Here is a 14,031-nt window from a genome sequence, read left to right as displayed (position 1 = left end):
TTCTGTGACCCTTATTTCTGCAGCTTTTCCCGCAATCGTGTAAGGTCTCACTCCTATTCCAATCCCTTACTTTGTACTACCTATTATGGTCTTCTGCCTTAATTGAACTGTGCCTGATGCACGTAGCTGTTGAAAGAGAGAGTTGGGACTTAAATCCAGATCTAACAAACTCAAAGTGCACACTAATAACTCCCTGTATGGTGATTGGTAGTGAGATACAGATTTTGTAGTGATTGGCAGTGAAATACAAATTTTGCTAGCCAATCATTTCAAATATATATAGTGAACCCTTCCAAATATATTATGATGACTTATATAAAATATATATTTTGCTAGCCAACTCTTCCAAATATATTATGGTGACTTACATAAAAATCATGGTCTTTATATCGTGGTGAAACTTTTATTTTTCCTTTTTGAAATTTCTAGCCACTCACCACATTAATAAAACGATTCCCAAGAGCCTTCCAAAATAAAAAAGTTTGCCAGCCCTAATTCTTATTTTGGTATGCATTAACATAAAGCAGGGCTTTTCAACTCTAGCTCCACTGACAATTGGGGCTGAATGATTCTTCGTTGTGGGGCCTGTCCTGTGCACTGTAGGATATGTAGCAGTATCCCTGGATTCTACCCAGTCAGTGCTAGAAGCACCCCTAGTTGTGACAATCAAATGTCTCCAAGTGGGTAAAATTATCCCCAGTTGAGAACCGTTGGCATAAGGCCACAAAATCCATGAGCATATGGGGCTGTTGCTTGGAACTGGAAGTCACTCAGTCTCTTCTCTGGTGTTGGTCATAACCTCTTTCCTTGTATGGTAGACAGCTTCTTTGGTGGTTCCTTGAGATCTTCTTACTCTGAGCTCATCCTTCTTCCCTCTCTTTATCCTCTCTCTAGGTGACTATGTCCACTGCCTATGACCACATTTACTTTCAGTCAAGGCCCATGTTAGTGTCTCCACCACTTCTGCTGCCTTTGATGTCACCATTACCCTCACTGAGCACTGTTAGTCTCCCAACCAGTCTCCCTCTTCACTCTTCCATCCGCCCACCCATTGACTCCATTACAACTTTAAAGGATGTGGATGAATTATGAAAAATGCATGTGAATAATATTTACCAACTTCAAGATCGAGGTTATTGCCTTAAAGCAATATAGCTCTTCTCAAATGAGAAAGGAAGGATGAGAGTGGGGATATGGTTATATTCTGAATAACTCTCTGTTTAAAAGAGAGTGATGAAGCAAATTAACGAATTTAAGTGGTGGACATTTGCAGCCTTTTACATTATTTTCTGGGCTTTCATGAAATGTTTTAATTTTTAAGAAAGGGTAGAAGTATATTGAACAATTATGACTAGCATAGTGTTAAAACTGCAACTTTATGTTTTAGGTAAAAGTCATATGATCATTTCATGTCCTATGTCTCCTTTTGATCCAGAGATTAGAATCCCCTTCCTTGTGAAATAAACAAATCTCAACTTGGCAGTAAATCTTTTCCCCTTCCCTGGTTTGGGCTGTTTCAGGGTAGAAGCCTGCAGGTGGAGAAGGCTGAGTGGTCCTGGCTTGCTGCTTTCTGCTGATTCATCCCCTCTTCCTCCACAGAGGCATGGTTTCACTCCCCAGTGATGTGCGGGAGAGGAGGAAAAAGACACAGAGGGAGATGTCTTCTCACTTGGCTGGGTGTCTTAGTGCTAGCCAAAACTGATAGACATTTAAAGCTTGCTATTTCTCATGGTGGCCTCTTTTTGCGGGCTCTGTAGGATATTTCTGGTGGGAATCTGTTTTCCAGGATGCCATTGAGTCTGGTTGTTGTACTTCTATACTAAGTGGTCCCTTAAGATTCCTCCCTCAGCCCCAGGGCATTTAGTGAATCACCTCCAGCTTCTTTCTGCAGAGCTTCCTTGCTCACCCCTCCTCCTCCAAGTATGGGCCAAGATCTAAGGAAGCCTCACAGTGGCTCTCTCTCCTTCCCACTGCTGATATCTGGCATCTACTAATTCAGTTTTCTTTGAGAGGGCATTCCTCAGTGATACTAGAAGCTGTACCCATGACTATAGCTTGTCCTGGCTCTCTGCCCATCCCCCAACAAGTCTGAGTGCCCTTAGGGGTTTTTTCCTTGGGTTTTTCCATTCGGTGCTACCTGCTTTATCCACCCATCCAACTTCTCTGTTTTTGACTCCTACAATTTAATTATTACTTTCAAACTCCAAAGATTGAAGTGCGAGATGGGGAGTGGTATTCAGACTTGTACTGTGTTTTGTTGCATTGCATTATACTGTACTATACTGTACTGTCCTGTTTTTTATTATATTTCTTTCTGCTGCTTATTGGTTTCAGTCTTTATGTATCTGTCCTTCAGTCTAGCAATTGTTTATCTATTTCAGTATTGACTGAACACTTTCAATACTGAGTACTATATTCCTGGCCATGTGCTAAGCTTATGACATGCACTATCCCAGTATACAGATAAAGAAACTGAAACTCAGAGAGATTAAGTGACTTGGCCAAGGTCATGCAATCCAGGGAAAGGCAAGTCTGGTTGACTCCGTAACCCATGTTCTTAACTCCTACACATATTACCTTTCAAGACTGGTGATATGTATAGTGTCTAGGAGTGAGTGGAGGGCAGGGTGGGCTGGAAGAGAAAGGAAACATCCTGTCTTCTTATGTTTTAAAAGTCAAATCCTATTTAAAACAGGTGCCCATTTTTAGGATCATATTTTTTAGCCCTAACTTGTTCATGGCACAAGTGAGGGAGAGTATATATTTAAAAAGTCAGGGCTGAAAAATTAAGCCTAAGCTTGCAAGCTTGTGAACACACATACAGTTCCATGAGCTCATGTGATTTCTTCAATCTGTTTAGTATACTCTAGAATCATGATTTTATTAATATATTAGTTTCCTGGGTTTGCTGCAACAAATTACCACGAACTTGGTGGCTGAAGACAACAGAAGGTTGTTTGCTTACAGTTTTAGAGGCCAGAGTCAAGTTGTCAGATGGGGTTGTGTTCTTTCCAAGGGCTCTAGGAATCTTTCCTGGCCTCTTCCAGCTTCCGGTGATTCCTGGAGGTCCTTGGCCTATAGCAGCATCACTCCAATCTCTGCTTCTGTCTTCACATGGCCTTCTTCCCAGTGTGTTTCTGTGTTAATTTCTCCCTCTCTTATCCTATAAGGACAGGCCATTGGATTTAGAGTCCATCCTAGTCAAGGATGATCTCATCTTCAGATCCTTACCCAAATCACATATGTGAAGACCTTTGTTCCAAATAAGGGACACGTTCTGAAGCTCTGGACGGACATACCTTTTGGAGGCCACCATTCAACTCACTGGAATAGGTTTACAGTGCTAGGCAATGCACAGTGCCTCTGTCTCTATAATTGTGTGTTGCTCTACCTGCCACTAGCTCTTTCACACATGATGTATAAGGATGAATGAGAAGCCCTGGGAGGCTGTGAGTGTCTGGAAGCCAACACAGTCAGATGGCGTTAAGCTGCCTTGATTCCTTCAGCAGTAGCCGTCTGTCAGTAAATAAAAGTCCAGACGCTTTGCAGAGCTAATGTGTCTTGAAGTACTCACACTCTTTGAGAGAAACTTGAGAAATGGGAAAATTGGGCTCAATATGTGTGAAAGAACTGTATCCTCTTCAGGGGAAAGCCAGTCTACTCGTTTCAGAGAGCATTATTATTATACAGAGACACAAACACACAGAAACTAAGTGAAAAATCATATCTGCTAATATGCTCATTCTGGGGACTTGCCCCATTTCCCAGGCAGTTTCACGAAAAACTTTCCCTCTGAACTACCTGAAAAGAATCAATACCCACTGGATGAGTCATCACAGCCCAGGCTTCTTCCACAAACAGAGCTGGGGAGGGCTGCTTAATGAAGTGTCCATTAAGGCTAACGGGCACTTCCATTAGGGTTTGTTCACGTTTCCCTTGACCAAGTTCAACTCACACTTCATCCAGACAGGTGAGTACTAAAGACTCATGTTTCATGTGTCCAGCTGCCCTGGTCATTTTGATCAATTCAAGTTTTGGTTTCCTGGGAAATGGCATGGATGCCTGACTGTTCAGTGTTTGTCTTCGGGCAATTCAACACATTCAGTTTAGTTCTGCAAATGTGTCATTGGAGACTGTTCAGTGTTGGGATGCTGTGTTTGCCAGGTGATTCTACCTCCTGGGACCACATCCAGTGGGAGCTGGCAAAGTAAACAACCAAAGGTACAAGGGGAAGTGCTTTCCTCCAAGACTGTGCAGAGCTCCATGGCAACCTGCATGGGCAACAATTAATTCTTTAACTTTTTTTTTTCTTATTGCAAAAAATAATCAACATTTCTGGTAGAACATACAGATAGGAAAAAAGAGAAAAACCAGAACTACTCATAATCCCATAACACAGAAATAACACTTCTTCACATTTGGTCTGTATCTGCATCTGTATGCATCTTTGTATCTTGGCCTACATTTGTGCCTGTCCCTTTGTCTATGTGTGTGTCTTTATCTGTAACTAGAGCTATATTATGCTTATATTTATCACTATATTTAAATAACATTTAAACATTTCCCATATATGTACCTACACATTTTATTTTATAATCTACTTGTTTACTTAACAGATCATTGCAAACATATTTCCATGTTACATGCATTCTTCTTCAAAATTTTTAGTAGCTGTGTATTATTTTATTGTATGGACAGAAGTTAGTTATTTAACCAATCCTGTACTACTCTGAATTTAATAATTTTATAGATAAATTTGTACATAAACCCTAATTTTGTCCTTAGGAAAACCCCTAAAATTGAAGCCTCAGTGTCAAAGTTAGGTATGTGTATGGAGCTTTTGCCTCAAAGGAGCAAGGAAATTTGCCTGGGAGGGGTTGGGAAGGAGGGAACAGGAAAGCATGACTTTTGAGTTGGGGCTTCAAGAAGGAGCAGAGTGTGGTGGAGGGGAGAGGTGACAGTCTTTGAAGAGGAGAAAAGGGGCAGGCAAGGGACTGCGGGGTGTGTCCAGGGTGCAATCTCTGAGCTCCTGAGTTCTGGGGGTGCTGTTGGGGAGGGCCTGGAGGTGTGGCCTGAGGGTAGCGGAGGAGGAAGGGAAGGGGACACACACACTGCAGATGTATCCAAATCTTTAGGGTTTTATGTTTCAAAGTGCACATTCCCACTGCTTTCCTTCCAGGTTTGAGATTTTCGTCCCTGCCCTCTCCCTTTGAGAATCCCTGTATAATAAGAGGCATGACTGATAGGCAATGTTGCCCATAGGAATAATGTGGAGGCAGGAAAAGAAGAATCATTGTTAGGAACAGGAGGGGGACACTGAATGTTTGTGGGCAGAGAAGTGACAGATTCCATGGAATTCACTTAGATATGCTCTGGGCTTCTCAAACCATCCGTGGTGAAGGACCAGCTGTTTTCTGCCTTTTCTCATATATTACAGACTGATATTTTTAGAAACTATAATAAAAAATGAGTTACTAGAAAAATGTAATAAAAAGGTACAAAATGCAAGCACCAATTATTAATTATTAGTTTCAACAGACACAAAATAGCTTGTCAAATTGCTACAAAAGCTTCACATGCTTGTCTCAATCTCTGTTCTCTCCTCATTGCACACCTGTAATCAACAGTTTGCCAATGTCCCCACTCTACAAATGATAGCACGAGTGCAGCCTCTGCTCTGCAAAGATCTGATCTGAGGGAGAGAGGCTGATTAGGAGGCTGTGTGCAGTATTTTAGAAGACAGAGAGCAGATCAGGGCCTGGTCTAAGGCAAGAGCAGGGGTATGAAAAGGAGGGAAGACCAATGAATGAGTAAGACTCATTTGGTCTTACTTTTTGGTCTTATTTCAGCCATTTTGTTTTATGCTTAAAAAATGCTTCTGATTAGTTTCTTTGTTTTCTGTCTGATGCTACAATTTTTTAGGGGTGGCTTTTATTTTCTGTAATCATTTGGAAGGTACACATTCTGTTTATTAGCACTACAAGTAGTTTTCATTAAGTTTTTCAAAAACATATGGCACCTTTCTTTCTCCAAACTTGATAGAGGAAAAAAAAAAAAAAAAGAACCATTTTCTTATGACCTCCCATTCTCTAAAATGAGAAATGCTCTACATTTCAACTTTCTACTACTCTCCATTTTTCATTCTTTACTCTTGTTAATATAATTTGGGGGTTATACCTAAATTCTTATTATTAAACTATTATTATATGGCTTATATGTCTCATTTCATGATCGCTTTTGATATATTATAACCACATTTATAATATTCATTTAGATATAGCTCTGTGTTTAACTGGGTTCTGTGTTTACTGTTGGTGCTTTTATACCAAACCTTTTTTTTTTTTTTTTAAATCAAGTTCATTTATTTTGAATCACCTCTTGCCATGATGAATGAAAGCATTAAGTAAAATTGCCAGGGTAACCAACTGGGAGTGTGTGTGTGACGTGAGAAGAAAAGCAACCTGACCTCTTGGAGCCGGCTGGCATCACAGCTAGACTTTAGTGCTCTCCTGTTGAAAATAACTTCACAGAGCATCAGTGTCAGACCAGGCTACTCTGTGATGATGGTGGAGCATGACAAAGACAAGACCACTTCATGACCATGTCTGAACACAACAAAACATGTACATTGTCCAAGCCACAGAAGTGACCAACCATCCTCCTCTCATGGCTAATACAAGGGATTGCTGCTTCTTTACCAAGTACAGCGTTAATCTTTTCTGGTCTTCCCACATTCTAGATAGATAAGATTTATTAAGATACCCATTCATAAGATACCCCTGCTTCTGGACATCATCCAATCCGAACCAAAACCCTACACACTAAAATCACTTAACACAAAGCACAAATCCTACAAATGCTTTCTAATGCCCTCTCACTAACAAGACTCGAGTTTTCCCACGGTGTGAATTCTCCCTCACTGAAATGAGTAATAAACCCAACATTTTAAGATGTGTTCCTGGTGGTCTATAGCTGGAGGGCATTCACAAGGAGAATTATTGCTTTGATGGTCCTCCTTATTAGCCTCCTCATATCTACCTCCTCTACCCAGTAACTTTGTATCCCTGCTACCACTCTGAGACCAAGCTAAGATGATGGAGGACGAGAGAAATAGAGATCAGTCAGGTGAATCTAATTGTCTGGACAAGGTCACAGTCATGTGAAGTATCCCCGCTCAGATCTGCAGAAATCCCCAGACAACTCATAATCTTGTGAACAAAAATAAATGTTTATTGTTTTATCTCACGGAGATTTTGTGGTTGCTTGCTTTGCAGCATTATTGTGGCAATAGATAATGGGTACAGTTTACTGTCTAAGAGTATATTTCTTTTGACAACCTACTTTGGGGAGAATTATTGGGTCATACACTTTTCTTTGAAACTTTATAAATTTGCTCCATTATATTCCAGTGTTGGGGCTTGATTTTAGCTTCTGCTTAAACTGTTGGGATTTTCTCTTGGTATCACCAATTATGTATAAGTTAGGTCTCTTATCCTCATTCTATTTACCAATTTCTTATTTATCTTTTTATCTTTAATTGCATTTTTAATTTTCTTGAACTCTTTCCCTTTTTCGATTGGCTCCATTTTTTGTCTAAGGCCAAAATTAAATCTCTTTTCCCATCACATCTTCATTCAACTCTTGTTTCATAGGTTTTCGATCTCTCTAAGTTATATTAAAGGTATAATATTTTTCTTTTACCTGTAATTACTCTTTAAAAAATATGCTATTTATTTATTTGTGTTGTCAGGGAAATACTTTCCTTCTCCAATAATGCAAAATTGTAGAATTATTTTTATTGTGTGTGTCTGTGTGTATAGCTACATAGATAAGTAGATATATAGATATACATATATACTCCTGGAGTTTTCAAAAAAATAAGCACATGTGTTCTTCATCCCATTATCTCCTACCTAGATGATGACACATACTCCTTGTATCACAATTGAAGAGTGGATGGATATATATATAGCTCCTAACCAAGTTTCCATTGTTTTTTTAGACACTTGTCTGACAAAGCTTTTCTGCATTATCTGCTCTTAATTTTCTGAATATGATGAAGAAAATTATTTCTGAGTAATCCAAAACAATGTGTAATTACTATGTCATAAGTTGCAATAACTACTATTCTCAATTCCTCTGGCTTTTCTCTTTTCCAATGGCTGCTAAAATCCCAGGATACAATGCTTCATTTCCTGTCTACTTCCATTCTGGGCCAATGGAACTACCATGTCCAGTGGATTCAGAGTTGTGCTTTTTGATATAGTAGCCACTAGTAACCTGTGGCTATTGAACACTTGAAATGTGTCTAGTCCAAATTGAGATGTGTTGTAAATGTAAAATACTCGCCACATTTCACGATGTGGAATAAAAAAGGGATGTAAAATATCTCATTAATAATTTAAAAACATTGATTTAATGTGGAAATGAAAATATTTTAGATATATTAAATATTCTATTATAATTAATTTCACCAGTTTCATTTTGCTTCTCAAAAATGTGGCTACTAGAAAATTTTAAATTGTTTATCTAGTGTGTATTCTATTTCTATTAGACAATGCTGACATAGAGAAATACTAATAGAGAATGAGGCAAAAATGTATGGTCATTTCAGAAAGTCATTTTCTGGTCAACAGGGGCCCTGAGTCTCTGGTATGAGAATACACAGGAAAGGCTTGTAGAAATGTATTCTGTCATGCTTTCTCCTGTCTTTATTATTTTGTTTCAAAAATCAAAGCAAGTGAACACTACCAATAGTCTTTTGCCTAAGACTGTTTCACCAGTTAAATTTTGCTGTGTGGCAAACTACTGGAAAACTTAGTGGCATATGACAGTAAGTATTTCTTTCTCAAATATTGGAGAGTTAGCATAGTTCCCTCATTTAGGTTGAATTCCAAATGGGGCACTGTAGCTGGGGCCTCTGCGTCACGTTTCTCATCCTCTAGCAGGCTAACCTGGGCATGTTCTCATGGCAATTGCACTGGAGCAAGAATGAGACCAAATCCAATCTGACAAGCACTTTTCAAGTTTCTCCTTACATCACATTTGTTAACATATCATTGGCCAAAGTCAGTTACACGGTAAGCCCTGAACTCAGAGTGGAAAGGCACTATGAAATTATAAGGCAAAAAGCATGGACTACATAAACGAATGAAGAATGGGGGACCATCTCTCCATTGTGATTAGAAGGAATTCATCCAAAAGTTTGGGGAAATACTAGCATGTCTAGTTTCCAGTCATATTTCAATTTTACCTCAATGGGATGGGAGGTGCTATTATGACCTGAAAGTCCTTCACTGTGTTTAGTCAAAAGTACACCTTTACGTTCCCCTTAAACTGCTTTTGAAAGAAGCAATACCATTGCATACTTAGCAGAAAATATTCCATTCTCATTTTAGACAAATGTTACAAGAAAGTTTACTATGATTTTTAAGCTAATAAAGATAGTTTTGTACCATTATTATTATAATTATTTTATCATAATGATTAAATTTATTATTGTTATTATTCATGAGATGGAAAAAACAGCATTGCATATGTCACTAATGGCAAAAATAAAACTGGAATTGTCCAAGTAGCATCTATTTGCCCACACAGGGATGAGCTTGTGCATTTGGAACAAGGGTAATAGTTTCTTATTGGAGCAGCCAGCTGGATAGAAGGAAATGTTCAGGCCAAATGTTTGCTTTCAGCCAGTCTGTTTGACCATATTGAGAAGGGGTTACCAACTAAAACATTTGTGATGGATTGTGAAGTATGATATGAACCATGGAGAAGTTTTCATTGGCAGAAAGAATTTGCATCCCTTCTTTGAGCTGACTAGCTACATGATCTTGAGCAAGCTCCTTCAACTCTGAGAGACTCCTTTCATATTCTAAAATGGGGCCGATGATTTTCCACCCACAGGGCAGCTGAAAGGATTATGTGAGATAGCACAGCATTTAACATAAGACATGTTCTGAAAGTGGTAGTTATATTCTAATATCTCTGTATGGAACTGTTCTGGGGATTCCCTAATTGTTCCACCTCTATTTGTGGTTGACAGTGGTAGTCATTTAGCACAGCTAAAATATTTTCTAGTTAACATCTTTTACTTGTTTGTTTGCACATTAATTTACTTACAGATTTAAAAAACAATTTTTTTACAACTTCATTCATTCATTCATTCAACAAGCATTTATTAGTAGTTTCACAGGATGGATTTTTCTGGAGGAGACATTCAGACAGAGTTTGAGGAACAAAATATTGATTAGGAACCAACACCTGTAATGGTGAGGGAGAGAAGGCAGGATTGGGCAGAGAGAAAGTTAAACTGCAATACAGGACAAATGGGAAGCTGGTGGGGAGATCTGGAGTGGGTGTTGCCTGTTGGAATTGTCCTATGGCTGCATCTAGCCACGATGGCTGTGCTTTATACCTCTACTTTGCTCATTCACTGGATGAGGGCTGCCCCAGGAAGGGCATGCCATCAGGTGAGGTAAGGCATAGCTGAGGCAGTCTCTGAAGGCCCTGACAGCTGAAGGCTGTGTGCTGGCTACACTCTGCAGGGGCAGCAGGTCCTTCCTTGAAGGGGATCTGGGTGGTTCATCTTCATGTCCTCTGCCGGTGGCTATTGTGGGCAGACCTTGAGCTAAGTCCTGGGGTTGCAGTGCTGAACTGGGAAGACAAACTCCCTCATCCCCTGGAGCTAACAGCCTAAGCTGGTTTTGAGAATTTTCAGTTGTCTCATTATTTCAAAGGAACAGTCTTCTTTAGGTAGACTGCCTTACCATGGAATTGGGACAACAGGCTAATGCCCTCAGTTATTATTCAGGAGAGGAAGAAAGCAACGGGTGCCCCTGTTTATAGTAACACGGATTCTGGGATATATTGAATTCTCTTCCATTCATTTTTCAGCTGATTTCAACGGTCCCACAAACACTGATTTTCTCTCTTGTGCCAGGCACGGTGTCAGGTGCTAGCGGTATAATAGTGAGCAGTATACAGTCTTATAAGGGAGACAGACACATAAAGATAACCTCAACATAAAATAAGAAATTATGAAGTAGAGACACAAAGAGGCTGCTAAGGACACTCAGAGAGAGGAAAGCTTCCCCTGGCCTGGAGGTCAGGGGAGGCTTCTTGGAGGATAAGATATCTGAGCTGAGTCTAGAAGGAAGAATATGAGTCAGCCAGAAAAACTAAGTTTCTACTCTTTAGTAATTCCTTCTTATTTCATAGAAAAGAGAACAAATCGGAAGTCTTAAACATTTATAAAAGTAATCATGCCAAGAGAATCCAATGTTTAATGAGACAAATTACTTTTATGATCTTTAGATGAAGACATTTCCCTTCATTTTCAGCCTTGAAAGCTTAAAGATTTTCCTCACCTCACAATGGTTGATGTTGGTTCTTTGTAAATGATTTCACTCTATGTGTTAAAGTTTAATCATGACTGTAAGAGGCCATCTATATAGAAAAAAATCTGTGCACTCCTAAATGTTATGTGATGCACAGTCACTTGATTTAATTGGAGTTCTGTTGAGTTGTTTCTGCTCATAACAGCATCATGGGAACCCTGGAGGAGGCTGAAGCAAGCCTCGTGAATGCAAATGTGTCAGCCTCTTGCTCACACAGTACAGCTCCTCTCAGCCTGCATCCCTGTCAGTTTCATGACTCTTGGGTGACAAATATTAGGATTCTGGAAATTGGGGATCTTAACAGAAGTGTATTAAGCACAGGCCATGTCTCCTCCCTACAAATGGTTGTGAAAATCCATGTGCCAAGATATATTTGCTAATACAAAATTTGGGAAACCTTAGAGTCAAAAGGTCTATTTGCAAACGTGGTGGGTAGCAAACTGCCACAATAACTTCTCTGAAACTTCCACATTAGTTAGCAGAGTTTCTATAACGATGGCTTTAATACAGAGGAATGAATATCAAATATGCGGAGGGAGTTGAGATTTCAGTTTTTCAGGACTAATTATAACTACCACCACCTGTTTAGTGTGAACTGCGTCCATGTGTAAATCAGAAATCAGCTGAGTTCCCCTTTCCTCTTGGGCTCCAGAGAAAATGGACTCACACCCTAATTCTTTATGGCATAGAAAGTCCAATCCTCTCCCTAGTATTTCTATAACTTCCTATGGTTTTCTGTGTCTCCTGGTCATCTCTGACTCCATTTCTAGCTGTTGCTGAATCCTTACATTCTGCTTGTGTTCTTGTCCTATATCGGCTTTCATGTCAACCCAAAGGAAGGTCAATGGCCATTTCTCCTTCATTGTCTTTCTGATTTCCTCCCAAATATGCCACACATAAACTGCGTGATTGCTTTCACTGGAGATTTGACAGGGGTAGCCAGTATCAATAATATTGGATTTCTCTATTCTTTAATAAGACCTTTAACCATTTTTGCTGCTGTAGTTACAGACACCCCACCATGGCCCAAGGTGCTCCTTTTTCAACTCTCTCCAGGCCTCTTTTTTTTCCATCTGTTTTTCTCACCCAAGATTCTGTGTAATTTTTTTTTCAGACTGATTTTGCTATTTCTTTTTTGTTTCCTTCTATCATAGTAGGACTCAATCTTGGGCTGAATATTTGAAAATACTAAGGGCTAGGCACCATCCCAAAAGTTTCTTATTTAATTGGTTGGGTGTGAGACCCAGATATAGGTCTTTAAAAAAAACTCAGCTTCATGTGTTTTGAAATATGCAGCCAGGGTTGAGAATCACTCAAAATCTAGCCCATGTCTTCAGAGATTCATCTGGTTTGGTCTTACAGAAACTCTGCTACTATATGAAACACACATTTCTTATGATACATAGTTTAAATTTAATCTTTATAACAACTTCTACAGGTAACTATCAATGTCCACATCAAATTTATACATACTGAAGATGGAGGCTCAGGGAGGTCAGAAAATTGCTGAGATTTATACTGCCAGGAAATAGTGGAGGCAGGGTTACAATCCAGGGCTGTGAAATTTCAAATCTTGTTTTTGTTTTTCCTTTTTAAATCGCTTTATTGAACCTCTTTGCTCAAGGTGGAGAAGCAATATGGACACATCTCTGTCTTCAATTATCTCCCCTTTTAGGTATCACTGCTTATTTTTCACCCATTTCTGTTTCTCTGGCTCCAGTAAAATCTTTGTCAATTTATATCAGGCATATGTTGTTTTTCCTCCCAAGGATCTCTCTCTGTCCAAAGTCCAAGATCCTCTCATTTATTCCAGAAATAGGTCTCCTTTAATAGCTAACATTTACTGAGTGCCTATTATGTGCCAGGCACACTGAAATACAGAGAGGCTATGTAACTTGGCCAAGTTCACACAGCTAGTAAGAGCAGAGTCTGATTCAAACCTAGGTGTACTACTCAAATTCTAATGTGTATGGGAATCACCTGGGGACCTGATTAAAATGCAGATTCTGATTCTGCAGGTCTGGGATGGGACCAGAGGGCTTTGCATTTCTAACAAGCTTCCAAGTGGTGCCTAAATCAGTCCAGTCCATACTCTCAATGTTGAGGATTTAGTGCTCTTTGCCTTTCTGTTTTCCCTATTTAAAACAGCTGGGGGCTAAGTGCAACATGGAAAATTTCATATGCAATCTCTGATGTTTCTTTTCCTTAGTAAAATGGACTGTCGGGCACTGTGCTCCAGAGATCCCAGGACTACTAAAATGTCAGAGATTCCATTTAACATTAATTAAATTAATTAATTAAAAAGCAGCCATTACTCAGATTTAAAAAATAAGGTTTCCCTAGGGAGGGACAGAAAAGATTGATATAGGCAAGGTACTTTTATGTTGAGAGGTAGGACTAGGACATTTGATGTTGAATGGTGACAGTAGATGTTTTAGATTCTGCCCTTTTGCTCCTTCTTTAGTCAATTTAGTGAGAAATTTACTTTGGCCATCCCCAAGCTTCTATGAAATGCAAACTGCAAGGGGAACTTTAAAGAACAGCTCCCAACAGTTGCATATTATTCCACAGAAGCTCTTTTACTGAAGGCAGTTTCTTCCACGTGATTTTTTTTTTTAGTTGCCGTTCTTCA

The 14,031-nt window shown here is 39.4% G+C and overlaps 1 long non-coding RNA gene across 1 annotated transcript in view; it reads left to right on the top strand.

The window, feature by feature from the left end:
• Positions 1-3,852: 3,852 nt before the first annotated feature.
• LOC134809546 (uncharacterized) overlaps positions 3,853-14,031 on the top strand; it is a 32,275-nt gene continuing 22,096 nt past the window's right edge. Inside the window, exon 1 of the long non-coding RNA XR_010155544.1 lies at positions 3,853-3,970. This is a non-coding gene — a long non-coding RNA (uncharacterized LOC134809546). The remainder of the gene's footprint in view (positions 3,971-14,031) is intronic.

This window comes from Pan troglodytes, chromosome 2 (assembly GCF_028858775.2).
Source record: "Pan troglodytes isolate AG18354 chromosome 2, NHGRI_mPanTro3-v2.0_pri, whole genome shotgun sequence".
NCBI lineage: Eukaryota > Metazoa > Chordata > Mammalia > Primates > Hominidae > Pan > Pan troglodytes.
This window is presented reverse-complemented; position numbering and strand designations above follow the sequence as displayed.